Source organism: Nipponia nippon, unplaced genomic scaffold (genome assembly GCF_047370975.1).
Source record: "Nipponia nippon isolate SJK-2023a ecotype South Korea unplaced genomic scaffold, ASM4737097v1 scaffold_22, whole genome shotgun sequence".
NCBI lineage: Eukaryota > Metazoa > Chordata > Aves > Pelecaniformes > Threskiornithidae > Nipponia > Nipponia nippon.
Window position 1 is genome coordinate 168,751 of NW_028262339.1, and position 12,282 is coordinate 181,032.

The following is a 12,282-nucleotide window of genomic DNA, read 5'->3' on the forward strand; positions in this document are numbered from 1 at the left end:
TTTGGAGAAATTTTGCATGCCACGGGGTTTAATTCTCAGGGGAAAAACCTGCTCTGGAGCAGGTTATCCCGGCGAGCAAAACCTCCCCTCCGCTGAATCTCATGCTCCCAGAGCCATCAGTCCAATCCCACCAGTCCCAATGGGGTGGATGTCCCCTCAGCCACACTCGGACCTGGCACTGCGTCTCACGATACAAGGCAGAAGTTGAACCCACACAAGCTCTGCAGCTCCCAAGTCCCACAGGAGCCTTGCTGGCTGTGGAGACCACTGCGTGATGAACCATTGCATCTAACAAACCAAGTAATGGCAAGAAGCATTTCAGGCTCCAAACAGCACCTTCAGCAACCCTGGTGACACCAGAAACACAACTGGTACTTTCAGCACGGCATCAGGCTCCCAGCTCCTGCTGCAAGGAGCAACAGGTCATCAAAAGAGCGGTCCCGACTCTGCTCAAAGGTGGTTCTGCTGGAACGAAAGCAAAGGCCACACAAATAGGTTGGGTTTTTTTTCCCCCCCTAAGACATCATTAAACTCCACGAGCAGGTAGTGCCTCAGCATCCTGCAAGCATCCTGCAAGCAATGCTTTCAGTGCGAAGGAACAAAAGGTTGCGGTGGAGAGGGGAATGGTGGGAAACCTTATGGGCTCCCGAGCTTCATTTGACACCTGGTGTTTGCAGCACGGGCTGCATTTCATCTTTTCATAAGTAACTCTTAACAGGAAACATTACAAAAAAGGGGGCATTTAAAGGCAGAAAAGTTGGTCTACAAATGTAATTTTTTATTTTTTTTTAAATCTTTTGTTAGCAACTCTTCTGGGGAGCGAATCCAGCAGAGGCAATACAGTGCAACGTGCACTCCTAAATTAGTTTCCCGGCACTTGGGATGCTTTATTATTAATTTCCTCCAAATATTAGGTAATGCCTTTCGCCCCTTTCAAAGTCTGTATGAGGGGTCTTTGATGCATTGTGGGACTTTTGAAAGTTGCAGGTCTAAAGAAGCATTTCTTTTAAGTCCTCTCTTTTATCAAGCATATTCTGTTCTGTTCACTATAATGCACACAATGGCATGAGAGTCTTGACCTGCTCCATGTCTGATGGGTTGAAATCTCAGATGCATAGGATAAAACAGCCATTCCTAGCAATACAGCTTAAAGACTTATGGCTCTATTCAGGCAAATATTACCCAGGGGTCTGCCACACCACTGAAAAGCTGCAGAAATTGGCTCTGTAGATGGCTGACCAATTCAGCAGTGAGAAACGACCCCGCTACATTAACTCCCCTTTTCATTTCACCCTGGGCGAGCCAGGGTCTGGAGGTAACTGCAGCAAGAGGCGAGAGCCGGTTGAAGCCAGATTAGTTTTCTTTATATAAAGTATTTTTTTGTTGTGTGTGTGACCATGAATGTCATTATGTAGATCTGCAAAAGAGGGAAAGTAATGACATTAGGGCACAGACGCAGAAATCAGTGAGGTTTTTGTCTTACGGTTACATGGGAGCGCTGTCACATCTTCTGGAGAAGTAAAATTTGTAGCCTTTAAGACACTGCAAACGTCTCAGATAACCAGGTCTCTGCCTCTGCTGAAGGTATGTGGACTTTGATGGGTCACTTTACACCATCCAGCATCGGTCTCCTCCACATGTTAACCAGAATTAATAGCTCTTGTTCCAGAATAATTCACCTTTTTTTTTTTCTGTTTACACTGCAAGCTCGCTAGTTTAGAGATGGTTCCTGCCCAATAATATACAGGACCCAGGACAAGGATGTAAAGTGAAACTTATCCTTGCAAAAGCAAACACATTTTGGTACAATGAAAATTAAATGTTTTTGTCCTTTAGGCAATCACACTGACATGTTTTTACAAAAGTCCAAGGCTGCTATTTTAGGATATTAATCTCCTCTTATCAATCTCCTCTTGACAGGTTAGAACTAGGAAAGATTTTTTAAAGGGCGATCTTGAAATGTAGGGGTAGAATTCAATGTAAGGGCTGAAGAGCTCCTAAATGGGTTGAAGCTGCTTGAATTTGCCTTGCATGTCTTACACCCTAGGAGCAAAAGATGCCTCTAGGACGACAGAAAAGGAGTGTTCAGACTATACGGGAAGATATTTGTAAGAGAGACGGGTCCTTTTTTTATGACTCCCCTTGCCTGCCCCAGTGCTATGCCCTGGTATGTCTGCAATCCCAGCCTGTCAGCCTAAAACATACTTCAGAGTCTTGATAACCCAAACATTTCACCGGGAAGACCATTTCTTAAGCTATATAAAAAGGAAGAAGCTGATTTTGCATGAGCAAAACCTAGATATGTCTCTCCTGACACTGGCAAAACATCCAGCAGCAGCTCCAGAGCCTGTAAAGAGGGGGACACATCTGACCGCAGCCCCTGGCTCTGGTGGGTGTGATTCCAGCAGGATTAGCATTAAAAGCAAATCTGATCCACGGGGATATGATCTCCTATCCCACCCACCTCTCCCAGGATGCTGCGGACTCAGGGAGGTGAGCACGAGCCTGATTTCCAGAGGCGGTGAGCATCTCTCCCATCGCTGGGATGGAGGTGGCAGCACCAGGTACCAAAAATAATATGAGAAAGTCTCAGCTCGCACATTACCCATCTGGTTAGGAGGCTTTTTAGGAGCCCTCTTAAGTATCTTTATTAAAATACCATTAAGACAGATGGGGTTTTTGCCCTGAGTGTGAGTGGTGCGGTGCTGGTCTGCCAGAGGGGAGTTGACAGGTCATTATTGTGTGTCCTACAAATTCTCTGAGCCAATAAGGACACTCCAACAATGTGATGGTTTATCAGTTTGTAGGTTGGAAAAGGAAATTCTTTCAATCGAGATAACGATTCTATTCCTTTGCGGCAAATGAGAGCTTTTGCTTGGGGACTCTGGCAGAAGCGGAGCCAGGACAAGGATGGGACCCATCGCTCACGAGTCAACAGAAAGATGCTGTCGCAGCCAACGGGAGCATCTGCACAAATTGTAAGGAGCCTGAAACTGCTCCTTTGAGAGAGAGCGAAAGAAAAAAGAAGCAAAACTGCAGGAGAAACTAAATCTATTTGTAAACCCCAGGCAGAGTTGACACGAGGCAGCCGGCGCAGGAGTGCAGAGATGATAATAGAGCCTGATGGATAGTTCACAGGATTATTAGATACCCTCCAACTCAAATACGCTGAGGAGCCAATTATTTAATGCGAAGGACAGTGCAAACAGATGCTTAATAAGCTGAATCACTCCAGGATTGTAGGAGCTCGAGGGACCAAACCCCCACTGGTTGTAAATCAGGAAAGCCAGCATTATAAAATACCCGGTGCTTCAGATAGATACCTGCTGGTCCCCACCATTATCGCCGTCTCTGCCAGGCGTGCAGGGGCTGGGGTGCACGAAGAGGAAACGCAGCTGGATTCTGGGAGCAGGTGGGTGCGAGGGCTCCCTGGGGAGGGGGCACAGTCCAACACATCCAGGCTGGTGATCGCACTCAGCTCTGTGGCCAGTGGCCTTCCAGGCTGCCTTGTTTACAGGAGAGGGGGTTGCTGCTCCTAGGAAGATAGGCTGAGTTTATTTTCTAGCTGATTGCAGAGAGGCAGCAGGGAGGGAGTGGGAGGTGTGGGAGCCAGAGAGGAGTTTGATCTCTGCTCCGGGCCCTGATTAGCGCCTGTCTTGGAGTCAGTAATGATCCCTGGGAACAAAGCATCGCTTCTCAGGCTCTTCTGCTGGGAGGGGTGCTGGGGAGAAGCAGGGTCTCAGAACCCTCCCTGCCCGCCTTGCTGGGAGGTGGCCCTGCAGACACACCGTCTCCTCACCTGGGCTGCTCTTGCAGCCAGAGGAGAGGGACAGGCTTCTCACTCATCCTAGGGTGGATCAGATGTAACGTGAGTTAAAAACATCCCCACTGACTATAAAGGGCCTCTATGTTGTTAAATGTCTGAAGGAGAGTCCTTCCTGAAGCCCCTTCTCATCTTTGCTTCTATCACCTTTTCCCTTCATCTAAGCTCTTATCTATATCATAAGGAGCTTAGCTGAGTCTTAAAATCCACATCTCCCCATGATCCACCCACCACCAGCACCACTTCTGCACGTCCACATAGTCCAGGCTACAGCACAGACCCAAGAACAGATATAAGGAAGAAATTTTTTATGATGACGTCGTGAAACAGTGGCACAGGTTGCCCAGAGAGGTGGCAGATGCCCCATCCCTGGAAACATTCAAAGCCAGGCTGGACGGGGTTCTGAGCAACCTGATCTGGTTGAAGATGTCCCTGCTCACTGCAGGGGGTTGGACTGGATGGCCTTTGAAGGTCCCTTCCCACCCAAACCATTCGATGATTCTATGATTCTCTGATAAACCAGCACCAAGGTGCTCCTCAGCATCCATAATGCATGTGCAGTGTGGGGTCCAGGGGAGACATGGGGATTTGGTCCCTGATGGATGGGAACCCATGGGCACTCACAGCACGGCTCTGCTAAGGGTTTGGCCAGTGCAAACCAGGCAGTTGCTCATGAGAAGATGGTGTAAAAAGACTGGCCTCCCACTTGGTGCAATACAAGGTAACTCAGTTCAGCAACATCAGCTCAGGATCTGGCTCTGGCATATCCGAACCAGCATGACAATAAAAGGATGCTCCTTTCTTCCTATTCAAGACCTCTAGGCAAACACCCAAGCCACGGCCTCCCGCATGACAGCTGCAGAAAACAGGTCTGGAGAGGACCTTGAAATGTCACCCAGATCGCAGCCCTGTGACTGGGTCTGCAACGGGGCCAAGCACAAAAAAAGCCAAAAGCACTCCAAGCATTAACAAATATTGTTGCTCAGCACACTCCCGTGCAGCTGCCAGCATATCTGCCGCCTGCTCGTTCCAGCACTGCAGCACGGAGAACACACATATTTATGAGAGCATCTTCTACGGATTTACAGAAAGAGCAATTAGTGGTTCGGTTGTTGACAATAACAGAGAATCATGGTAGTGGTAAAGCTGATTTGTGCTGATCCATCAACACGACACACTACCTTCTCTCCCGCAGGAATCCCCAGTAACTGAAGGGCAGGATCAGATCCCCAAGACCCCAGAAAGACATCAGGACAGCCACTTCGTACTCCTCAACTTGCATCCTGCTTGTGAGGAGCCACCAGCTCTCCCCACAAAGCCACTAGCTCAGCAAACCCAAATGCGTACTCACCAGTACCCTTGGGTTTTTTTCAAATCTCCAGCGATGCTCCCTTTGCTGCTCTGACCATTTCCTAAGGAACAACGGAGAGAAAAGAAAAAAAAAAACAAAAATCTTCATCAGATCCAGAACTGAGCTTCTCGTTAAGAAGAGCTGGCTCTGGAGAAACCTTCTGCCAGGATGATGAGAAACCACCGAACCAGGCCTGTTCCTGCTCTTCTAGCACCCATGTTTCCACGGTCAGTTCAGCTGTTTCTCTGCTCATCACCTTTCCCTGATGCCTGTATCACAAAATCACCTAGCAACACTGTGCCATGGAGGTGCAAACCCAACCCATCCTCCCGCTGTATCTCATCTCCTGTGACAGCTGGGAGATGAACAGTCCAGAAACGGATCCCATCAAAGCAGCATTGGCTGCTTCACCCATCCCACCCCCCAGCTAAACGTTATGCCCTGGTCCCTTTGGGATTATCAACTTCCCAGGTCTTCCTACACCCGTAGCTCTGTTGTCAGTGGTAGCTCGGTGGTACTCGCAGTGGTGCCCACAACAAACCCAGGTCCCACAAGTGATGGGGTGCAGAGGGGGAAGGTGTATGACTGGCATCCCCCCAGCTCTGCCTGTACAAATCCTCCTCCCCTCTTAGCTTGGGAAAAACTTTGGAAAAACAAAGCTCTACAGAAGCTCCTGGCCATCACTTTGCACTTGCAAATGATGGAGACAGCAGGCTGGCATTTCTGAACAGGGAGCTGACACCTCCACGCAGGAGGTGTTAGGTGAGCAGGACTGTCACCAGCATGTGCCAGAGGAGATAATGAAACACGCTGATGGCTGCTAACACAGGCTACGGGGTGGCTGGCAAGGGACAAGGTGGCCAGCAGCTGGGCTGGAGGTGGGCAGGACTCAGAGGGCTGATGAAGGAGATCAGCATGAGCATGCTTTGAGGGACCTGACTCTGCTTCAGCACAACCTCAAGGTGTGAGACTCCCACCAGCAGGCAGCCATCATATTAACGGGGTCCAGAGCCCCCCTAGTACAGCTGGGGGTGGTAGCCCAGGTCTCCTCCTGAGTAAGGACAGAGAGGAAGACCACCGTGGCTGTTACGAGACCAGGGCAGCTGGGCACACATGCTATGGGAGTGCATAGCTGGAAATTGCTCCTGTAGTTCAGAAGTCAGCTGGAGAAGCGGTATTTGCATGCAAAAGAAGTGATGAGCTCATGATCTGGGGTATTTTCCCCAAAATGGCACCACCAGCTCACACATGTCCTTAAACTTGGGTTTGTACCTGAGTTTTGGCCAGGATCAAGGGGTTCCCACCAACTAGTGGAAGCTGCAAGGGAAAAGGGACCTCTCTGCCAAGGCTTAGTGGTGTGCAGTCAACTGGGAGTCACTCAAAGCGGGGTAACGGCCGTTTATTGCATGCGGTCTCTGAATTTGCCACACTTGACATGGGCAGAGCCAACACAATGCATTCCCATTCAGTAAATTTTACATGAGAAGGTTGAAACCAAGGCAAGGAGACACTTATTATCACGGGTCAGCTGGAGATGGAGACGCTGCCTCCTCTTCCTGGGGTCCCCAAGCAGATCCTGACTGAATCAATCACCCCAGCATCTCCTCCTTTCCTTCTCCAGGCAGCCCTTGGCATGGGTTTACTGGGGCAGGGTCCACCAGCACTAGTTCCCACTACCCATGGCACAGGCAAGCAACTGGGAACCCTCCTTTTATATGGAGACTGTATCCACCTCGATCTTGTGTCAGCCTTTATGGGATTCTCTCTCATGGGAAAGTGCCAACAACATTTTTCAAGTCAGGTTGACACCTGGATGACTGTCCCAGGATCGAGGAACCAAGAGGCTCTGACCACCCTACCCATTTTATTAAACTGGTAAGATAATTGCTGTGCCTGCACACTCAAGGAACAGAGAAAACCCACAAAGGGTAACCTTTGTGATGACCTGTATTTTTCTTTTTCAGGCTTCTATGACCATCAGTAGGAGGACATTGAGGCAGTAAGCAATGCATGGAGCACAGGTGACTGGTAGAGCACACAGTGGCTGCAGCCCAGCCCAGTGACTGCAGCCATGCAGGCTAGCCAAGCTCCGGGGCCGTGATTAGCCCCAAGAAGGGGACTTCTCTGCAGCTAATGAGTCCATCTGCTTTTGAGAGCACCCAGCTGCTCTGACCTTGTGCACTTAAGCACGACCTCCTTCCTTAGCCCTGGCCCCAGTTCAGATCATTAGCTGATGAGTAACTGCCACCGCTGACAACTAATGGCTCGTTTGCTGCTCAACAGCCAAAAGTGATCAGCAAGGGGGCAAAGAGCTTAATGCAGGCCACTGTCAACATGCCCATGTGGGTGAGCACCGTCGTCTTTATTTTGGGCAAAATTCCCAGGGAAGGCTGCAAAAATCCTGCAACGCTCTGGCTTCATGCCAGAGCTCATCAGCTCTGCTAAGGTCAATGCACAACCTCCTCCCGGTGTCAGGGCAGGGGCTGGCACCGCATTTCCCTTGAGCAATGCTGGGCTTCAGCTTTAACTTCTACCTAAAGTTGTCTCCTCCTCTCCACAGGCAGAGTCCTGCATTGCGGCTTCTCCCCATGGCAAGGAGAACTCAGGGACACAACAGCTTGCAACACAACATCTAAAAAAATCACTGTTTGAGGCTCAGGAGAATCCTCATGGGGTGAGGCTATAAATGGGAGCTTCTGGGCTGAGCAAAGGCTGAACCTGAATTACAGTTTCATTAACCCATTGCCATGAAGAGGGGCCTGAAGAACAGTGCCTGCGAACAGCCACACGCGTGGTCCACCCTCTGAGCCAGCAAACAGGCAGCCAGAGAGGATGCCCTGGTGCCCTTGTAGCATTTTCCAAAATAGGATGGGCATAGCCGAGAGCAGCTCAGGCTTCGTTCTCCCATTCCCAAAACACACGCGGGATGAAAAGCTATAAAGCAAACAGGCTTGCCTGTGGCTTTCCCCTCAGCCACAAGATCCCTTTTAGCTTCTTGGAGTGGTTTCTAGATGAATCGAACACACCCTCCTGGATATGACGTTAAGGTTTCTAATTACGCTCCTCGAATACATCACTGACATGCCACATCAGCTCACTTCTGGGTCCGTTCCTCTCACCACGTGTCTCTAGAAGGGGAGCTTCTGTCTCTCTTTAGCACACTGACCTCTCCATCCCCTGGCTGGGGTGAGCTGCAGAGCTGGGAAGGATGGTTCCCAAGCAGCCTGATGATGGGGCATGCTTGTCCTACTCTTGAAGTCAACCCCACGTGAAGAAACAGCCCTTCTCCAGGGTGTCTACACTGGGGACAACCCTACCCTCAACAGAACAAGCACTCACATACTCCCAATGGACCATCCTCCAAAGAGTCCATCCGTGCTCTAGCCCGGACCAGCCAGCAGTCAGAATTTAGCTCACCTGAAGCAGAGTGTAGCCCTGATCTGACAGCCAGGGACAGCCTGATAAATCTGCACCAGTCCCTGGCATGCCAGGTAGGATTCAGCTCCATATTAAGGCATCTCAGTTGGGGTGCCCACCTGTGAATCCTGGATTTAGTTGCCTAAATGCAGGTTCCCATCGCCATGTTGGACTCCCTAAGCTATCCAAGACCTGTGCTTGGCTTTGCCAGATATGACCCTGGACCTGCATCCCTCTTGATTGACAGCTGGAGGCTAAATAATATGTCTTAGGGTAAAACTAGACACTTATGTCTAGCAGCTGAATCATGACCTCCATGGGTGCTGGCTTTCCCAGCTCTTATTGCAGTCCACGGGGATGCAGTCAGCACAATCTGGGGTGTCTGCAAGAGCTATTCAGTTACTCAAACATCAGTATCTACTTCTGGGGTGTGAAACACCCTCCAGACTCCTCTGACTGCACTGAGCAAGTATCCACCAGCTACAACAGAAGATTAGTTCATGTTGTTATTTTCTGCTGCAGCCCACCTCCAGCTCCTGGTCCAAGTTTCAACAGCTCCAAAATAAAACCCATTTGCATTAGAAGCGGATGCCCTCCAGCTCTGCACTCTCAGGCCCCTGCTGTGATGAGTGGCACAGTCCTGGCACATAAACACTTCCAGGATGGTTACAGAGTTTGTGTGCCTCCTGCATAATATCACTGAAGAGAATAAATTTGACAAAGAAAGGAGAAGGAACAACTGATACGCAAACCCATGTCATGAATCATTCACCAAATGGAATTTGCTCTCTAGTTTTCAAATAATCTTGGAGGTTGCTTCCAAAGTGCCATTTGCAAGCCCTCTGTTAATCTGGTAAGCAGATGCTGCTACAGACTGTATTACAGCATCTTCAATAAATCCCCATCAAATATTACTTTAAAATGTCCAGGACTTTTGCAATCAGGTTTTTTCATCTTCTTGGCATATCTGAAAACCAAACATCATAAAACACCTTTGCTGTGGTTCAGCTTTAATGAACAAACCTAAGCCTGGGGACGAGCTCATCTCACATCTCCCCTCACACCCAGGTGACCCCAGGCTCCTCCCAGAGGACTCTGCCCAATTCTTTCATATGCTCTCAAGAGTCTTTGACCCCACCAGACACATCAGTGAATTAGAAAGGTGCCAGAACCATTTTCTAGTAGGCTTAGTAATTGCAAGCAAAATATGGAGCTGCAGGCAAACACTGCCATGTTGTCAGAGAGAAATGGGGGTGAACCCTGCCTTCAGTGAAGATGAGGAGAAAACTATGAAGTGCTGCCTTCCCATGCCAGCCTGACCATCCAAGGTGTCCTGATAGCGATGAAATGACAGACTGGCCCCTTCATCATCTGCAAAAATAAAGCTATAGCTTCCTTTAGCAATGCTCACTGGTCAGGTAGGCAGACCGGGGTGGCCCCATCCCTTCTGGAGATGCATGGAGGTAGGTAAGAAGACATCTGACCATGGTGCGTCAGGACCTGCAGTGCAACCACAGAGCCTAGCCATGGTGGAACGCCAGAGCACACAACATCGGGTGTGCAAAACCCATGCCACGCTGCCTTTTGGGGATAATTCTCCTTCCAGCCATTCAGTTTTATTTCGAGATATTGAAATGTGTGGTGGGAAGGAGACACCCAGGGTCATAGACCCCTTAGGTACCTGCAGAAAAATGCTAGTTAGCTAGACTGGGCTAGATAGCTAGAGTCCATCAGCAAAGGAGAGAAGCTACGGCAAGATCCAGCTGATCTCAGCTAGATACCTACCTCAGGAGAAGAGAAACCACACCACTGAAATTGTGCTTACTGCTCTCCATCAATGGTGAAGGCAGCCCAGGCAAATAGGGAAGAGGTGGCTACCTTCCAGGTATCTAAATTGGGACAGATGAATCCCACCTCACCAGAAAATATTCTGCTCAGCTAAAAACCTCGTTTCTGTCAACTAATAGAGCAATGTCAGAGCCTGAGCCTTGCTGAAAGTCTGTGTTGCCTCAAATAGGGCAGTGTCCTGGAGAAGCCCACTGGAGCCAAAGGAACCAAGTCACCCATGTCTCTGAAGAAAAGCCCACCTGGCAAACATATTTTGAAAAGGCACATCTATCATGCATTGGCACACGCGGATGTTTCATTGCCTAGGAGAGTGTTTGTGATGATTATTGCTGTTTTTAATGGCAACTCATTCTCACATGAGGATAAAGGGTGCTTTGGCTCGTAGGATCCTGATGGTGCCAGTGTGGGTAGATGATGGCAGCACCCAAGGTAGATGCCAGGGTGCCACACAGGCAGAGCGGTGGCACAGGGTTCTCCTTGCTGGACCAGGGCTTGCCAGGGACTGTGCCTTCCAGCCAAAAATGCCCTGAAACAGCTCATCCCTCCCAACCCGGGGAGAAATGAGTGCATGGATGGTGCTCAGGAGGAGGAGTGGCCTGGCTGTGTCTTTGGGCTGACATCCTTTCCCATCTCCAGCCCTCAATTTTCCCCTTCCTGTGTGAAAATGGAAACAATGATGTCGGCTGTGGTTGGGAAGGGCTTTGAAATCTACAGATGAAAAGTGGTAGATAAGATGGTGCTGCATTATTCTAGTAACAGAGGGAGAGGGAAAGCCAGTAAAGGGGGAAAAACCCCACATAGCAAATAATAGTCTATAAATTACATAAATCGAATGCATTAAAAAACCAATCCTCTGAGAAGCAGCTGCTTCATTCTTTACTGTTGATAGCATCAATATAAGAGGGGAAATTACCACCTTGTGTTCTGCAACATATCACACCGACTTTCCTTTACAAACTCTAATGTCCCCTGATTGCAAAGTCAATTTAAAATTTACCATAAAACAGAATCTCATAAACTTTACAACCCCAATCACACTCACTCAGTGCTTTCGCCCAGATCAAACGCATAGGCACCCGCTTTGCTTTCCGACACGGATATACGATGACACACTGCAGACAAAAGGTGGAAGAGCAGACCAGGGCATCACAGCAGAGATCTGCCTATCCTGGCCAGCCTGGTGGAAGAGAAAAGAAGTCAGGTTGGAAAACAAGCTGGTAAATGGCTCTGTTGGAAGTACTCTCAGGTCTCCAGGAGACAGCTCATCCTAGGTACCAGCAGGCTGAAAGGCAGCCAGAACCATGATTTATGCTGAGGGTGATGAAACACTGGAACAGGTTGCCCAGAGAGGTGGTAGATGCCCAATCCCTGGAAACATCCAAGGTCAGGTTGGACGGGGCTCTGAGCAACCTGATCTAGTTGAAGATGTCCCTGCTCATTGCAGGGGGGTTGGACTAGATGACCTTTAAAGGTCCCTTCCCACCCAAACTATTTGTCCTGGTTTCAGCTGGGATAGAGTTAATTTTCTTCCTAGGAGCTGGTATAGTGCTGTGTTTTGGATTTAGGATGAGAATAATGTTGATAACACACTGATGTTTTAGTTGTTGCTAAGTAGTGCTTACACTGGTCAAGGACTTTTCAGCTTCCCATGCTCTGCCAGGTGCACAAGGAGCTGGGAGGGGGCACAGCCAGGACAGCTGACCCAGACTGGCCAAAGGGCTATTCCATACCATGTGACGTCATGCTCAGTATATAAACTGGGGGAAGAAGAAGGAAGGGGGGGATACATTCAGAGTGGTGGTGGTGTTCATCTTCCCAAGTAACCGTTATGCAAGATGGAGCC

At 49.2% G+C, this 12,282-nt stretch overlaps 1 protein-coding gene across 2 annotated transcripts in view; it reads right to left on the bottom strand.

Annotated features, from left to right (window-relative positions):
- The window catches only part of ZBTB7C (zinc finger and BTB domain containing 7C), a 178,472-nt gene that overhangs the window by 75,354 nt on the left and 90,836 nt on the right, over positions 1-12,282 (bottom strand). The window contains exon 1 of one of the 2 annotated variants that reach the window (XM_087760370.1): positions 5,181-5,209. The exons of the other annotated variant lie outside the window; for it this stretch is intronic. The gene's annotated coding sequence lies outside the window, so the exon portion shown is untranslated. Of the gene's footprint in view, positions 1-5,180; positions 5,210-12,282 lie in introns of those variants that run through there. 2 annotated transcript variants of the gene reach the window in all.